The following is a 15,420-nucleotide window of genomic DNA, read 5'->3' on the forward strand; positions in this document are numbered from 1 at the left end:
ATAAAAATGCTAATTCCGCCTATATAGTTGAGTATGATTCTTTATTTTTATGGCATCATAGACTATTTCACATAGGTTTTTCAACCATGAAAAGATTAGTAAAATGTGGTATGATTGCATGCATTATTAAAGACAATTGTAAATATGAAACATTTGTTAAAAAAATGATTAAGAAACTATTTCCTAGTGTAGAAAGATCATCTAATTTACAAGATTTAATCCATAGTGATCTTTGTGAATTAAATAGTGGTTTAACGAGAGGTGGTAAAAGGTATTTTCTTACTTTTATAGATGATTTCAGTAGATATACCTATGTTTGTTATCCCTAAAAAATACAAGGAAAATGTGGCGAATGAGAATGTGACACGTGACATCACAAATCAGGGAAAAACAACAAAGTATTGAGAAAAGCCCAAGGGGCAAAAAGGATTGGTCCAGGACCTATAGGAAAATTGACCAAGCCAGTACCCCTAGAGGTGGTCGGCCTGACCCCTAGCCCTAGGGGTGTTCAACCCAAGCAGGCCCTATACCCACTAGGGGTGGTCGGCCCATGCAAGCCCTGTACCCCCTAGGGTGGTCGGCCTGACCCTACCCCAGGGTGGTCGACCCAATATGCCCAAGGACCTTAGGGGTGATCGCCCTGACCCTATCATCCATAGAGTGGTCGGCCTACACCCCCAAGTACACTTCATTGAGAAGTAATTACTCATGTTCAAATTGAGATCAACAGGCCTAGTACCCCAAAGATCAACAGGCCTAGCAACCAGAAGGTCACAGGTCCAGCACCCAAGCATTGGTCATCGGGCCTAGCACTTAAGTCTGACATACCAATAGAGACATAATATCTCCCAGATGTTTCTATCGTGCATTATCAACCACAATCAACAGAAGGCAACAGGAAGACCGACAATCTCACAATCATGGGAAGGTGGACACGTATCTCCACTACCTAATAATCGTGTGCCAACCCACGATCCCAATATCACTGGTCGTGTAACAACTCTTGGGTACTATATAGAAAGGACCCAGGTTTTCATTAAGGAGGGTCATTTTTACTGAGAGCTTTTTCGCTAGAATTATGGGCGAGTGATAAATGAGTGAACACTTTTGTTCATCATTGTAATTGTCGAGTGACTCAATACTAAAAGCAAAGTGGATTAGGTTATTACTGTTCATCTGAACAGGGTTGAACCACTATAAAATTCAAGTGTGTTTATTTAAGATAATCGTACTCTGCCATTTATTTCATTTATTTCGTTCAAAAGTTGTCGTATATTGTACATACGAGAGTTGGCCAATTTCACAGATCAACATTTTGGTGCTTTCATTGAGAGTACAAAATTTAGAAACACACTTTGTCATTTTTACGATGCCTCCTTAACCCAGTCAGACTAAGAAGAATGCTCCCAGGGACTCCACCACCCAGGATCCCATAGATCCCGTTTACGAACCTTGGGTGGAGGTTGGAGATCAACGTAATGCAGAAGATCCATAGGACGCTCACCAGGAGGAGATGGAAAAATTTATCGCGAGGCAGGAGGCCTTTGCTGCAGAAATTGCCCTTCCAAAGGCGACTATGGAACCACAACGACAAGAGATTGAGGTCTAGAGGATGATACAGAGGGAACGGGAGGCTGATCGGAGGCACCAGCATGCCACTGTGGCAGCTACTCATTTAGCTCAAGCTAACGCTGAAGTTGTTGCTCAGGCGGTGACAGAGGCTCAGGCGAAAGCAGCAAGAATGCGAGACCACAGTAACAGAGAGTCCCATCAAAGGAGCAGGACCCCAAGGATACTCTCAGAACCACTTATCCAGGATGAAGAGGCACAGTCCAAGACTATCTCCTCCATGATTAAGAAGAATCACACTCCATCTAGGAGTAGGAGTATTACGAAACCAAAGGCCCCCTCCCAGGGGAACCGACGAAACAACGCTAGAGATGACGGTCAAACATCTGAGAGGCGTGAAAGGAATGGAAATGGATGCTCCAAATCTCAAAGTAATGTAGGAGGAGAGGCTCGGGGGCAGGGTCGCACCGACAAGGGCAAGGCAAACCTACCGCCCCCACACCCTCAGTCTCGCAAGGGAAAGGAACCGATGAAAAACACAAGTACTGTGTTCGATAGGCTTAGGAAAGGTGTGTGACCTCAGGATGTGAGGGAGGTTATCAACAGGAGGACTAGTGCTCAAGAGGAGGTACGAGGGATATCCACCCCACCTGGAGCAATGATCCCACCAGCAGTGTAGGCTCAAATAGATGCACTCGTCATGGTTGTTCGGTGGCAGTGGGGGCAACGGTAAAAAGAGGAATACCTCACGGGCCGAGCTGGGTGGAGAGAATAAAGCAAAGTTAGCACCCGCCGACAAATCAGCTAAGCATCAACCCTACCAACCAAGGTTCACCAATTATACCATCCTAAAAACTTCAAGGGCTGAGATTTACTTGGCAACATAACTGGAGGTACCGTACCGAAAGCCACCACACTTGCGCTCAGAAGGAAAGAAGGACAAAAATAAGTTTCGTCATTTCCATAATGATTATGGGTACGACACAAAGGAGTGCAAACAATTGAAGGATGAGATAGAGTTTCTTCCTCGATCAGGAAAACTCTCGAGGTACCAAGCCAAGACCGAGACCCCAAGTAGGAATCCAAGATTTCAAAGGCAGAAGAGTCCACCACTTGAGCCGGCAGCTGTAGACTTCACATTGGATACCATATGTGTAGGACCTCACATAGTAGGTAACAATAACAATGCTCGTGAATGATATGCAAGGACCCTCAGACATGAGGTAGGGGAGTCTTCCCATTGTATGGTAGTCAAGGAGCGGTCTCCAAAGAATCAAAAGTATGAAAGTGAAACTTGCACTTTTATAAAAGATGATGCCAAACACATGAGGTACCCTCACAATGACCCTCTGGTCCTTACCATTCAAATCGCCAATGCCAGAGTGAAGAGATGCTTGGTGGATACACGAATCTCGGTAGATATCATCTATAAATCATCCCTCGAGAAGATGAAGCTCATGGTCAAGGACCTGACATCGTGTTCCCAAGTGATATATTGGTTCAGGCAGAATGCCTAGCACCAGCAGAACCTATTAAACTACCAGTCACAGTGGGGGATGCTCTCAGGCACGAGACTGTGATGACAGAGTTCTTGGTGGTAGATTGCTCATCGGCCTGAAATGTGGTGATGGAATTACATGCAGCAATATCTTTCTGGCATCTATCTTTGAAGTTCCCCACCAGCACAAGGCAAGGATGCGTAAAGGGTAACCAAAGGGAGGCACGAGAATGCTACAATACGTCAGTACCCATGGCAAAGAAAGGACCATGCGTAAACAACATGAAAGTAACCTGCTGCGAAGAGGGTGAAGGAACCATTGAGGTTATCAACATGGAAGTTGACGTTTAGAGAAACATTCTACTGGAGCCGAAGGCTCCATTTAACAAAGATTTGTTATTATAGAAAGTTTCCCAAAGCGAGGGAAACGACATCAATCCTCGCTTTGAGGATGACGTCATGGGGGTAGGGCCAGTCGAAGATCTTGACGAAGTCCTACTAGATGAGGAGGACCCAACTAGAGTAATCAATGTCGGGAAGGAGTTAAAGGTGGAAATTAAAGCAAAATTGGTGGAATTTTTTAAGAAAAACCAAGACGTCTTTGCCTGGTCACATAAGGACATGGTTGGAATTTCTCCATCTGTAATAAGTCATGTCCTCAATATAGACAATAACTACCCACAAGTGCAACAAACAAGGAGGCTACTTGAGAAAAATCGATCTCAAGCCCTAAAGGAGGAGGTCGAGCGGCTCAGGGAAAATGGTTTTATAACCGAGGCATACTATCATGATTGGGTATCAAATCCCGTGTTGGTCCCAAAACTAAACGGGAAGTGGAGGGCTTGTGTGGACTTCACAAATCTAAACAAGGCCTGCCCCAAAGACTGCTTCCCATTACCTAGAATAGACCAACTGGTCGATGCAACGGCAGGACATGAAATAATTTCATTCATGGATGCGTGTTCCGGGTATAATCAAATAAGTATGCACCCTCTCGACGAGGAACATACCAACTTCCGGATAGACAAGGGATTGTACTGTTATATGGTGATGCCATTCGGCTTGAAGAACGCAAGAGCCACCTACCAGCATTTAGTGAATGGCATGTTCCGAGACTTGATTGGAAAAAATGTGGAGGTATACGTTGATGACATGTTGGTCAAGTCAAAAGAAGATGGAGGGCATGTTCAAGACTTAGCAGAATGCTTTGCAATACTTAGAAAGTATAGCATAAAGCTAGACCCTGTCAAGTGCTCGTTTGGAGTTTGTTCTAGTAAGTTTCTTGGATCCATAGTCAATTCATGTGGAATCGAGGCTAACCCCGAGAAGATCAAAGCATTGATCAACATGAAGTCACCTACCACACTCAAAAGAAGTGCAAGGAGAGTAGTTGCCCTCAGTAGGTTCATATCAAAGTCTACGGACAAGTGTGTCCCTTTCTTTAACTTACTGAGGGGCGGCAAGAAGATCCAATGGACCGAGGAGTGTGAGGAGGCTTTCCAAGCCCTGAAGGAACACCTCGCCCAACCTCCCATCCTAGCGAAGCCAATATATGGTGTAGTATTATTTATCTATTTGGAAATCATCGAGCATGCAATCACTGCTGCTTTGATAAAGGAAGAGAACATGGTACAACACCCTGTATACTATTCCAGTAAAAGGCTATTAGGTTTGGAGTCTAGGTATCCCCCTCTTGAAAAGCTAGCCTACTATTTAGTAATCACCTCTCGAAAGCTGCATCCATATTTCAAAGCTCACTCGATCCGAGTCCTGACTGATCAACCATTGAGACAGGTTCTATAGAAACCAGAGGCCTAGGGACGATTACTCAAGTGGGTAGTGGAACGAGGACAATTCGATATCACTTATCTTTCAAGGATCGCGATAAAAGGACAAGCATTGGCAGACTTCATATTCAAAGGCACCAACCTTGAAGACCCTTCCTACTAGTCGGAGAATGGAGATACCGAGAATGAAGGAGATACTCCTGTGTGGAAGTTATATGTTGATGGAGCATCCAATGAACAATACACAGGCGCAGGAATCATACTGATCACTCTGGAGAATAACTAAATCCATTGTGCTCTAGGATTTGGACTCAACGCTTCAAACAATGAGGCTAAGTACGAGGCATTATTAGCTGGATTATGCTTGTATCAGGATGTACATGCACAGTACCCGGAGATATTCAGCGATTCCCTACAAGTGGTGTATCAAGTACTAGGGGAGTATCAAGCCAAGGGACTTAGGATGGTGCAATACCTGAACAAGGTGAAGGACTTGTTGGCATAGTACAAGAGATACTCAATTACACAAGTCCCAAGAGAGCAGAACGCAAATACTGATTCCTTAGCCAAACTTTCCAGTGCCAAAGACGCAGACACCTTAAACGTTGTTCCCATCAAGTACTTGGCAGAAAGAAGCATAACTGAACTGGAGGCACTACCTATTGAGTTAGGAGATACATGGATGACCCCTATTATTAACTATCTCAATCAAGGAGTAGCACCAAGTGATCGAAACAAACCAAGGAAGTTGGGGAGATAAGCTGCACGGTATAAGATAGTGGAAGGGGTACTGTACCGACAAGGGTACTCCCTACCACTTCTAAGGTGCATTACACTCGACCAGTCAAAGCTATTGATGATTGAGGTACACGAAGGGTTTTGTGGAGATCACGTCAGGGGGCAGAGCCTATCAAAGAAAATCCTAAGACAAGGATACTTTTGGTCGACGATGAATGAAGACTCGATGGAGTATGTCAAAAGATTCCATAAGTATCAAATGTTCTCCAAGATACCCTGAGTGATACCTAACGAATTAACACAAATGTAGAGCCCTTGGCCCTTTGAAGTATGGGGGATAGACCTAATTGGAAAGCTACCCATGGGAAGGGGAGGAGTCCAATTTGTTGTTGTAGTTGTGGACTACTTCACCAAATTGACTGAAGCAGAACCGCTCGCCACCATAACCTGAAAGAAAGTCTTAGACTTTGCGGTGAAGAATATCATATGTCGATTTGGCCTACCGAGGAAGATAGTCTCGGAAAATGGGACTCAATTCGACAGTGATATGTTCACCAAATTTTGTACGAGGCATGGAATCACAAAGAACATTTACTTGGTAGCACACCCTCAAGCCTGGCCAGAATTACTTCCTCAGGTCTTATGGTAACATCGAACGATGACAGGACATACACCGTTCTCTTTCGCATTAGGATATGAACCCATTTTGCCAGTTGAACTCACTCCCCCATCGCATAGACAAGAGAAATACGATCAGGGGAGGAACCATCAACTAATAGAAGAGTCACTCGATTTAATCGAAGAGAGACCAGAAAAGGCAAGTCTTAGAGTAGTAGCACATCAACAAAAAGTGGCCAGATACTTCAACTCCATAGTGAAAGATAAAAAAATTTAGGTTGGGGACTTAGTACTCGAGGGTGTTCCTAAATACTAAGGACACTACGGAAGGGGTACTAGGACCTAACTGGGAAGGGCCATACCTTGTGGAGGAGGTGATCCCACTAGGGACGTATAAGATAGCTCGACTGAATGGAGAACTAATAAAAAACTACTGGAATGGCGAACACCTCCGCCAGTACTATCAATGAAGACTGATCATCAGCAACACAAGTTTTAATTTGCAAATGTAGGATTTACGAATTATCTATGTAACAGCCATTGCGCTTCAATTAATGAATTTAATTTATAAAGTTTCTATAGTTCTTTAAATTTCGTTCAATAAGGGACTTGTCCTAAGGACCTATCAACCCCATCGGATAATGTTTGATTTTGGTCCTTGAGGGACCTATCGACCCATAAGATCCAAATAAGAGACAGGTCCTAGGACCTTGTCGCCCAAATTAATGGATCATGTTCGATCTTGGTTCTTGAAGAGCCTATCAACCCATATGATCCAAAAGAGAGACGGTCTGAGGACCTTGTTGCCAAATATTGGATCATGTTTGATCCTGGTCCTTTAAGGACCTATCGACCCATACGATCCAAACGAGAGACAGGTCTTAGGACCTTGTCGGCCAAAATATTGGATCATGTTCGATTCTGGTTCTTGAGGGACCTATCGACCCATACGATCCAAACAAGAGACTAGTCCGAGGACCTTGTCGCCAACTATTGATCACGTTCGATCTTGGTTCTTGAGGAACCTATCGACCTATACGATCAACAAAAGAGACTGGTCTGAGGGCCAGTCGCCATTATTGGATCATCATTGAATGTGGTCCTTGATGGACCAATCGATAATTTTATCTAAGCCTCATTACAGGCTCGATTAGCCCATCTAGACCCGATTGGTCCAACTTAGACATTTTTGCCTACAATCATTATAACTTGTACATGAGAGATTACGTAGATAATGATTGACACTAGCTAAACAATATGCATCTGTGTATAGGTAGCATTACTACTGAGTATGAAAAACCAAGAAGACTAACTAGGGCAAGGAGTATCGTTTGATAGACTACCCTGAGCCTCGGCAGGCTCACAAGCCAGACACTTCCTAAGCTTTTTCGCTCGCGTCTTCTCAAGAAGGAAATCCAAGTTCAGATCATTGTTGGACTTCCAGATCAAATAGAAGCAAGAGAAAGCCGTCTCTGAATAGTCCTCTCTAGCCTTGTCCCAAGCAGCTTTGACCTCTTGCTCCTTCTCAACAAGAGAATCCTTCTGCAATCAACTTCTCTTTCTCCACTTCAGACTATTGGAGCTAATCGGCAAGTTCCCCCTCCATCTGGGTTATATTGAGAATCAACTCGATCACTTCCTTTTGTTTGAGCTCCACGGTGCTATGGAGGGTGTTGATTTCTTCATCCTTTGAGGCAATGTCTGCATCCCTAGAGCCAAGAACGCGTCTAAGGTGCAATACCTCTTGGCTGACAACTTCAAGCTCAAAACGAAGGTTGGAGAGCGTAGAAGTACACTCTACAAACCTATCACGGACATGAGAGACCAGCATCAATGCCTACAAAAAACATACAAGTGTTAGATAAACGTTAGAACACAAGCTAAATAGACAAGAAGTAATTTGTGAAGGACTCACACTCTGAATGTCTAAGAGTGGCTTCGTGAGAATGGTGTTCAGGTCCTCATTCTTGATCACATTAAAGGCTGTTGTTGTTTGCTCCAGATGCGATGCTCAGTCCATGAGGGCGCTTAATTTCCACATAGAAAACTGATGTGGCTCAGATAAGGGGGCGGGCGCAGAGTAAGAAGCACCCACATCATTGAATGTGGGAGGAACTGGTTTAGAAAAAGATGGCTCTACCTCTGCAACAGGGCTAGACTCAAAATGAATTTGACTAGATGCCAAAGGAGTAAGAGGAGACACCTCAAGAGGAACCTCCATGACCGACTCAGCCTCCACCATAGCCCTTTTTGCCGCTCCAATAGAAGGATTGGCCACAGTGGGAGTCGACCTTTGCTGGGTATGAACAAAGCTAAACATGTCTGAGCCTGCAAAAGAAGATCAAATCTTAGAAGGATATTAAGCACAGATGAATCATAAAATAAAGGTTATGAAATGAAGTGTTGGACCTTCTGAATGTGATTCGAGTTCGAACATAGCCTCATCAAAATCGTGCGAAGCAAGCGATGAGTATGCAGCAGATGCACCCACCTCATCACCTCATGCCTGACTAGCACCAGTGAAGAGGGTATCTCCTCGACATGAATAGGTCCCGAGGAGTCTATGGCTATCACGGGCTCGAGACCATCGTCATCCAGAACATCTGATATGGTAGGAGGAAACAACCCCACCTTTCTAAGGTTCTCTGGAGTAACGAGAGTCTTGACATTCTTCTCTTCTGGGGTCATGGAAATCAATGTCTTGGCCCCAACTGTCATGTCTTGAGTCGGGAGTGGTCTATAAAAGGGCTCAACATGCTTAAACATGGAGTAATTGGCCTCTGCGTCCTTAGTAAAGAAATAGTTGTCAGCATATTTAAATGCCTTGCTATTTTTGGAGATCTCTTCCAAGAAGGTGTTGGTACCCTTGCTCATATAATGGTGGAAATGGAAATACCTCAAGTTACTCTGAGAAGGGTTTGTCTTCAGGTCAAATAGTAGTGAATCTCGTGAGGTACTATAGTAACCCATTTTCTGCGGTAATAAATAATGTACAATAGATAGTGGATCTCGTGAGGTACTGGAGCTAGTTGAGAATAACTAATACAAAAATAGTCTGCTACACTTTAGAAGTATGGATGAAGAGGAGCAGAGCCCCAGACCTAATGGCGGAGCATGTCTAAGCGCACATAACCAGAGAGGGGTCCTCAGCTCTGTCATCTGGACCAGGGATATTGATGGAAATCCCAGAGAGATCAAAGGTCTTCATCAAATTATTTTCCTTCTCCTCAGTCATGTCAGAGGCCGTCCCCTTGAACCAAACAAACTCATAATCAGCAGAGCGAGGCTTCTCAACCGGTTTCCATATGATCTCACTGGCGATGGTGACTCGAAATCTGATGAATGGAACTCCTTTTTTCATCTCTTCTCCTGCTGCTCAGCTGGCGAGACTGTTTTGCCCTAGGAAGGAGGCCGAACTACCTTAGGACGGAATTTGCGATTGGGACACTCTTGACGATGAGCAGTGTGGCGACATGAGCCCTCGGTATAATCTTGCCCAGAAGAAGATCGATGGAGAACCTAACTAGTTTCTCGATGCAAAGGGTGTTGCAATGGTTCTCGCTGACCTCACCTATCCCGCTGAGAAGAATGACTCTGCTGAGATGTGCATTGGGAACCTTGGGAGGCGCGGGTGTACTATGTTGAGAAGTAATCTGAGGAGAGCTCGGCGAGGAGCCCTCAGTGATATGCCTGGCAATCTGAGGATAATCTTCAGAGGGTTTTCGTGTAATGACCCAAAATTACTAATAAGGCTTAAGGGCCTTGATTAGTGTGTCGGGAGGGCATAATTGGAAGTTATGTGAACTAATGGTGAAAATTCATGATTATGTGTTATGCATGATCCCATGATTATATGAATATGTGGAATGCATGTTTATGAGTTTTAGATAAGAATGCAGGCCCTGCTCAGCTTGTAAGGGCATAATTGTAATTTTGGCATGTTGTGGCATAAATGTTATAAACTCTTGAGACCACATAATTATGTGGATATATATTTTCAGCGTTCGACACGAGGCGATCCTAGGGAGCAAGTAGCGGAAAAGTCACAACGGGACCTGGTACTTGACTCGGGGTGAGTCAAGGGGTATTCTGGGTAATGGACATTTATTTAGGTTATCGGATTATGGAAATAAATAATTGGAGAAATATTTGAGGTTAGGAAGCTTAGGTGGGAATACTGGGGAATTTTACCACTTTTCCCTCGGGGACGTTTTTCGTACCCCGAGCCTCGAGATTGGCTTAATTGCTTAAGGATAGACTAAGTAAAAATTACAAAACGGTAGAACAAAGCCAAACCGACCTTTCTTCCCCTTCTCTCTCTCTCTCTCTCAAGGGAAACCACAAGGAACCAAAAAGAGCTTGGGTCGAACTCAGAGAAATTGAGCTGGGATTTAGGAGAAAGCCCATGGATTAGCTAACGATTTAATCAAGAGTTAATGTAAGTTATGAGTTTTGGAGGTTAAATTCTGTGAATATGGCTGAGTTCTAAAGTGACTATGGGTTTTTGGCATTCAAGGTTGAATTAAGGCAGAAGGCTTAAGAGTTAGCTCTGTAATTGTTTGGAGGATTGAGTCTTTAGTGAAGGTAAGCTTCAATTTATGAAATAGCTTTTGAATTCTGCATTTTTTAGACTAGTTTTGGTGTTCTTGAGCATGTGGGTTTCAAAGATTGAAATGTTGTTTTGATGAGTTTTTAGACTAGGTTTCTGCTAGGTTATGTCATTGAAATCTTGTTAGAATATTTGTGATAATAGGATTATATCATTAGGGTGGTTATGGGTGGTTTTGAGTGAGGTTAGGGTGTTAAAAATGGTGGTTTTTCTTGGTTCGAAGGGGTCGGGCCGTGACATAGTTCATGGTGCGCCGCGGCCCTCTGAAGCAGATGAATGCTGGGGAAGAAGGGCAGGCCGCGACTTGGGGAAGGCTGAGCCGCGACCCATGTCTATTTTTGGACGAGACTGGGCCTCTGGTTTGGGGTATGCCTCAGCATGGCATGCTTTGGTCGCGGGCCTTAAGGGAATTTTTGGAGTTTTTAAGCACGAGATCGATCCCACTACAGTGTTTGGTGGAATTCGATGTCCCGGAGGTTAGAACTCTATCCAGAAACCTTTATAAAATTATTGATGGAACCCTTTATCATGGTTGTGACTAGGTGTGCGCTTGGGCTCGGGGCAGGATCGTGCTCGGTGGTCATCTTTCCTAATCAAAGCACTCGGAATTAAAGGTAAGAAAACTACACCCGTTTATGTGGATAGGTTGGGGCTAACTGTTCCCTATATTTGTATGCATTATTATATGATTGTGATAAACCATGTGAATATGTTGGGACTAAGAGCTCCCTATGACTGTAAGAATGTCATTGGTGGTATTATGCCATGGGGACACGTTATAAACGACCTAAGAGTGCCGAGGTAAATACTTGCGCACAGGGCGCGACTCTTCCACTGGTAGCTGAGGACAACTTAATAATCATTGAGCTCATTTTAAGCGGGCTAGAGTCAGTGGGGTGAACACTGGGCTTGGCCTAAGCGAGCCAAAGACAGTGGATTAAATAGAGGGTGTGGCCTACGGGCGTCGACCCTATTTGTTGGTTGACATATACCATTGCTTAAATGATGTATATGATATACTGAATGTCTGGAAATTGGATCATTGGTTATTTACTGATGTCTTGGATTGAATGAATGTTATGGCTTGCTGGGTAATTGATTAATGTCTTGTAAATCATTTGGTTATGCTCTGTGAACTACTTGGTTATTGATATTGATTGTGCTAGGATATTATGTTTTCTTGCTGGGCCTCAGCTCACGGGTGCTACGTGTGGCGTGCTGCCCTTTGGCACACCCACATGGGGCCATTTTGTTAATGAGCATGCCTTGGTGCTTGATCATTAGTCAAGTCTTGCACCAAGCAACCTCATGGGATAGGGTAGTGGCAGTTTTGTAATATTGCATATGTCTCCCAGACAAAAATCATATATGTTCTTGGGAAGACTTTATTTCCCTAGAAGGCTCCTTAAAGGGAGGTGACCTGGTGACTTAGGGAAGCACCATGCCCATCAGCAGATAGGGGCCAAAGCTGTGTACTCCCTTGCCCTATCAAGGCTATATATTAATGAAATAAAATTTATCCATACTTGCCCCTGTGTGCTTCCTTGTTGCTTATGTGTTGCTTGTTTGTTAGCTTCGTTGGGCCACTGTGTGCCATTTGCCTTGTTGTGTGCTTTGTGTTGTGTCGACGTTCCTAGGAATGACTTACTGTGTGCTTGCTCATACTTCGTTATTGCCCGTTGCATGTCTGAGATGTGTATGTGGTTAACCGCTGAGTTTGTTTGCCTGTAGGTGTGTGTTGTAGGCTGAGTTGCTAGCTTGAAGAGTCTGCAAGTGCCGCACGTTCCGTCTAGTTGGAGTACCCAAATAGCTGGCCCGTGACAGTTGGTATCAGAGCCAAGTTAGAAAGCGCTTGGAAAAAACACACTATGGTGAGCAACACTCAGAGGATCGAAGCTCTTGAGAAGTGAGTAGGGGAACTAGATGGCCTGGACGAGAGGGTCAGGGATCGTTCCTCTGTAAGTCAGGACTCAGGATCGTTTGATGCAAACAATCGCATAGCTGCGTTGGAAAAGGAGAATGATGTTCTCCTATCATGAATTATCGTGTTGGAGAAAAGAAACACTCCAACAAGTACTTCTGTTACCGCTCGATGGGAAGAGCGCATCGCGGCAGTGGAGCGCATGCTGAAGGAATAAGAAGTTTCCATAAATGACACGACGAAAGATTGCAGGGAGGCAGTCGGTGTGCTCAGAGAAGAAATGGCTTAGCTATCTGCCAAGGTAAACCTGACCATGCGAGCGGTTGGGAATGCCCCTGCAACAGGCCCGATAGGTATGGAGTATGGCCGAGCAAAAGTACCCGAGCCGAGGCCCTATAATGGGGCCAGAGATGCAAAGGATTTGGAGAATTTCCTCTTTGACATGGAACATTACTTTAGAGTCGTGCGGGCCGATTCAGAAGACGGAAAGGTCGCCATGGCTACCATGTATTTATCGGGGGATGCCAAGGTGTGGTGGAGGACCAAGTATGATGACATAGAGAATGGCAGGTGTACCATCAAATCTTGGGCGGACCTGAAGAGGGAATTAAAGATGCAATTTCTGCCAGAAAATGTAGCGTACATAGCTCGTCGCCAGTTAAGAGAGCTTAAACAAGTCGGGACAGTCCGAGAATATGTAAAGAGATTTTCGGGACTCATGCTCGATATAAAAGACATGTCCGAAGTGGAAAGGCTCTTCTGCTTCCTCGAGGGATTAAAACCGTGGGCCAAGGAAGAACTTCAAAGACAGGGGGTGTCTGATCTGGCCACCGCTCAAGCTGCTGCTGAACGCTTAACAGACTACACTCCGGAGAGCAGCCTACCGAAAAGGGCTACTCCTCCAGCCAGCTCAAGTAGCGCCGGGAGTAAGAAGTCTGGGAAGTCCTGGCAGGGTAAGAGTGGGGGAGAAAAGAGGACAGCCGAGTCCAATTCTTCTAGTGGGACAGATGCTGCTGCAGGGAAGAAGCCGCTAGCTTGTTGGATTTGCAAAGGCCCACACAAGTCGGCAGTTTGCCAATTCTGGGGCAAGCTGAATGCCCTTATCGGCCAAGAACAACAGGGCGAAGGAGAAGAGGAAGAAGAAGAGTACGAGCACATGGGCGCTGTCCGCCTGTTGAACGCTCTCAAGAAGCATGGCGAGAAAGGGAAGAAGACCTTGGGGAAAGGGCTAATGTTCGTGGATGCCGCTATCAATGGCAAGCCTGCCAAAAGCGTGATGATTGATACTGGCGCCACCCACAACTTCATCTCTAAGCTCGAAGCAAAGCGACTGGGACTGAAGCTGGAGAAAGATGCAGGCCGCATGAAAGCAGTCAACTCCAAAGCCTTGGCCACAGCTGGCGTGGCTAAAGGGGTAAAGGTGAAAATCGACACGTGGGAGGGGGCAGACTGACTTTGTGGTCGTCCATATGGACGACTTCGATGTAGTTTTGGGAATGGACTTTCTAACCGAGAAAGGTGCCATTCCAATTCTTGCCACTGGAAGCTTACTCATAATGGGAGAGATTCCTTCAATGGTACCTGCAAAGGTGAAACCACCCCCTGGTGTGAAGCTTCTCTCAGCTTTACAGTTCAAGAAGGCTGTGAGGAAGCAGGAGCCCACTTATGTAGTTGTACCCACCGTGTTCGAAGAAGTAGTGGAAGAAATTGTTCCACTACAAATTACGAGGGTCTTAAAGATGTATGGGGATGTGATGCCAGATAAACTCCCCAAAGACTTGCCACCAAAGAGGGGGATTGATCACCAGATAGAGCTGGTGCCCGGAGCGAAACCTCCAACAAAAGCGCCATACAGAATGGCACCCCCGGAGCTAGAATAATTGAAGAAGTAATTAAAAGAGTTATTGGAGGCGGGCTTCATCAGACCATCGAAGGCGCCGTTTGGCGCACCAGTGCTATTCCAGAAGAATCACGATGGGAGCTTGAGACTGTGCATCGACTATAGGGCTCTCAATAAGGTGACAGTTCGCAACACCTACCCCATCCCTCTGATCGCTGATTTGTTCGACCAGCTAAGTGGAACCAAATACTTCACAAGGTCGGACTTGAGATTGGGCTACTATCAGGTGAGGATTGCGGACGGGGATGAACCAAAGACTACGTGTGTTACTCGATACGGAGCATTTGAGTTTCGGGTAATGTCGTTTGGGTTGACAAATGCACTTGCTACCTTCTGTACACTAATGAACCAAGTATTCCACGAGTATCTAGATAAGTTCGTGGTGGTGTACTTGGATGATATCGCGGTTTATAGCGCCACGATTGAGGAGCATCAAGAACACTTGGCTCAAGTGTTTCAGAAGTTGAGAGAGAACCAGCTATATGTGAAGCGAGAGAAATGCTCGTTTGCACAGGAGAGCATCAAGTTCTTAGGCCACGTGGTGGAACGTGGCCATATTCATATGGATCTGGAGAAGGTGAGGGCAATCCAGGAATGGAAAGCCCCCACAAACATGAAAGAACTCCGCTCCTTCTTGGGCCTAGCCAACTAGTATAGACGATTTGTGGACGGCTACTCAAGAAGGGCGACACCCTTGACTGAGCTTCTGAAAAAGGGTGTGATTTGGGCGTGGACTGACAAGTGTGCTGAAGCGTTCAGGAGTTTGAAAGAGGCCATGAT

The sequence above is a fragment of the Humulus lupulus genome, chromosome 4 (assembly GCF_963169125.1).
Source record: "Humulus lupulus chromosome 4, drHumLupu1.1, whole genome shotgun sequence".
Classification (NCBI taxonomy): Eukaryota; Viridiplantae; Streptophyta; class Magnoliopsida; order Rosales; family Cannabaceae; genus Humulus; species Humulus lupulus.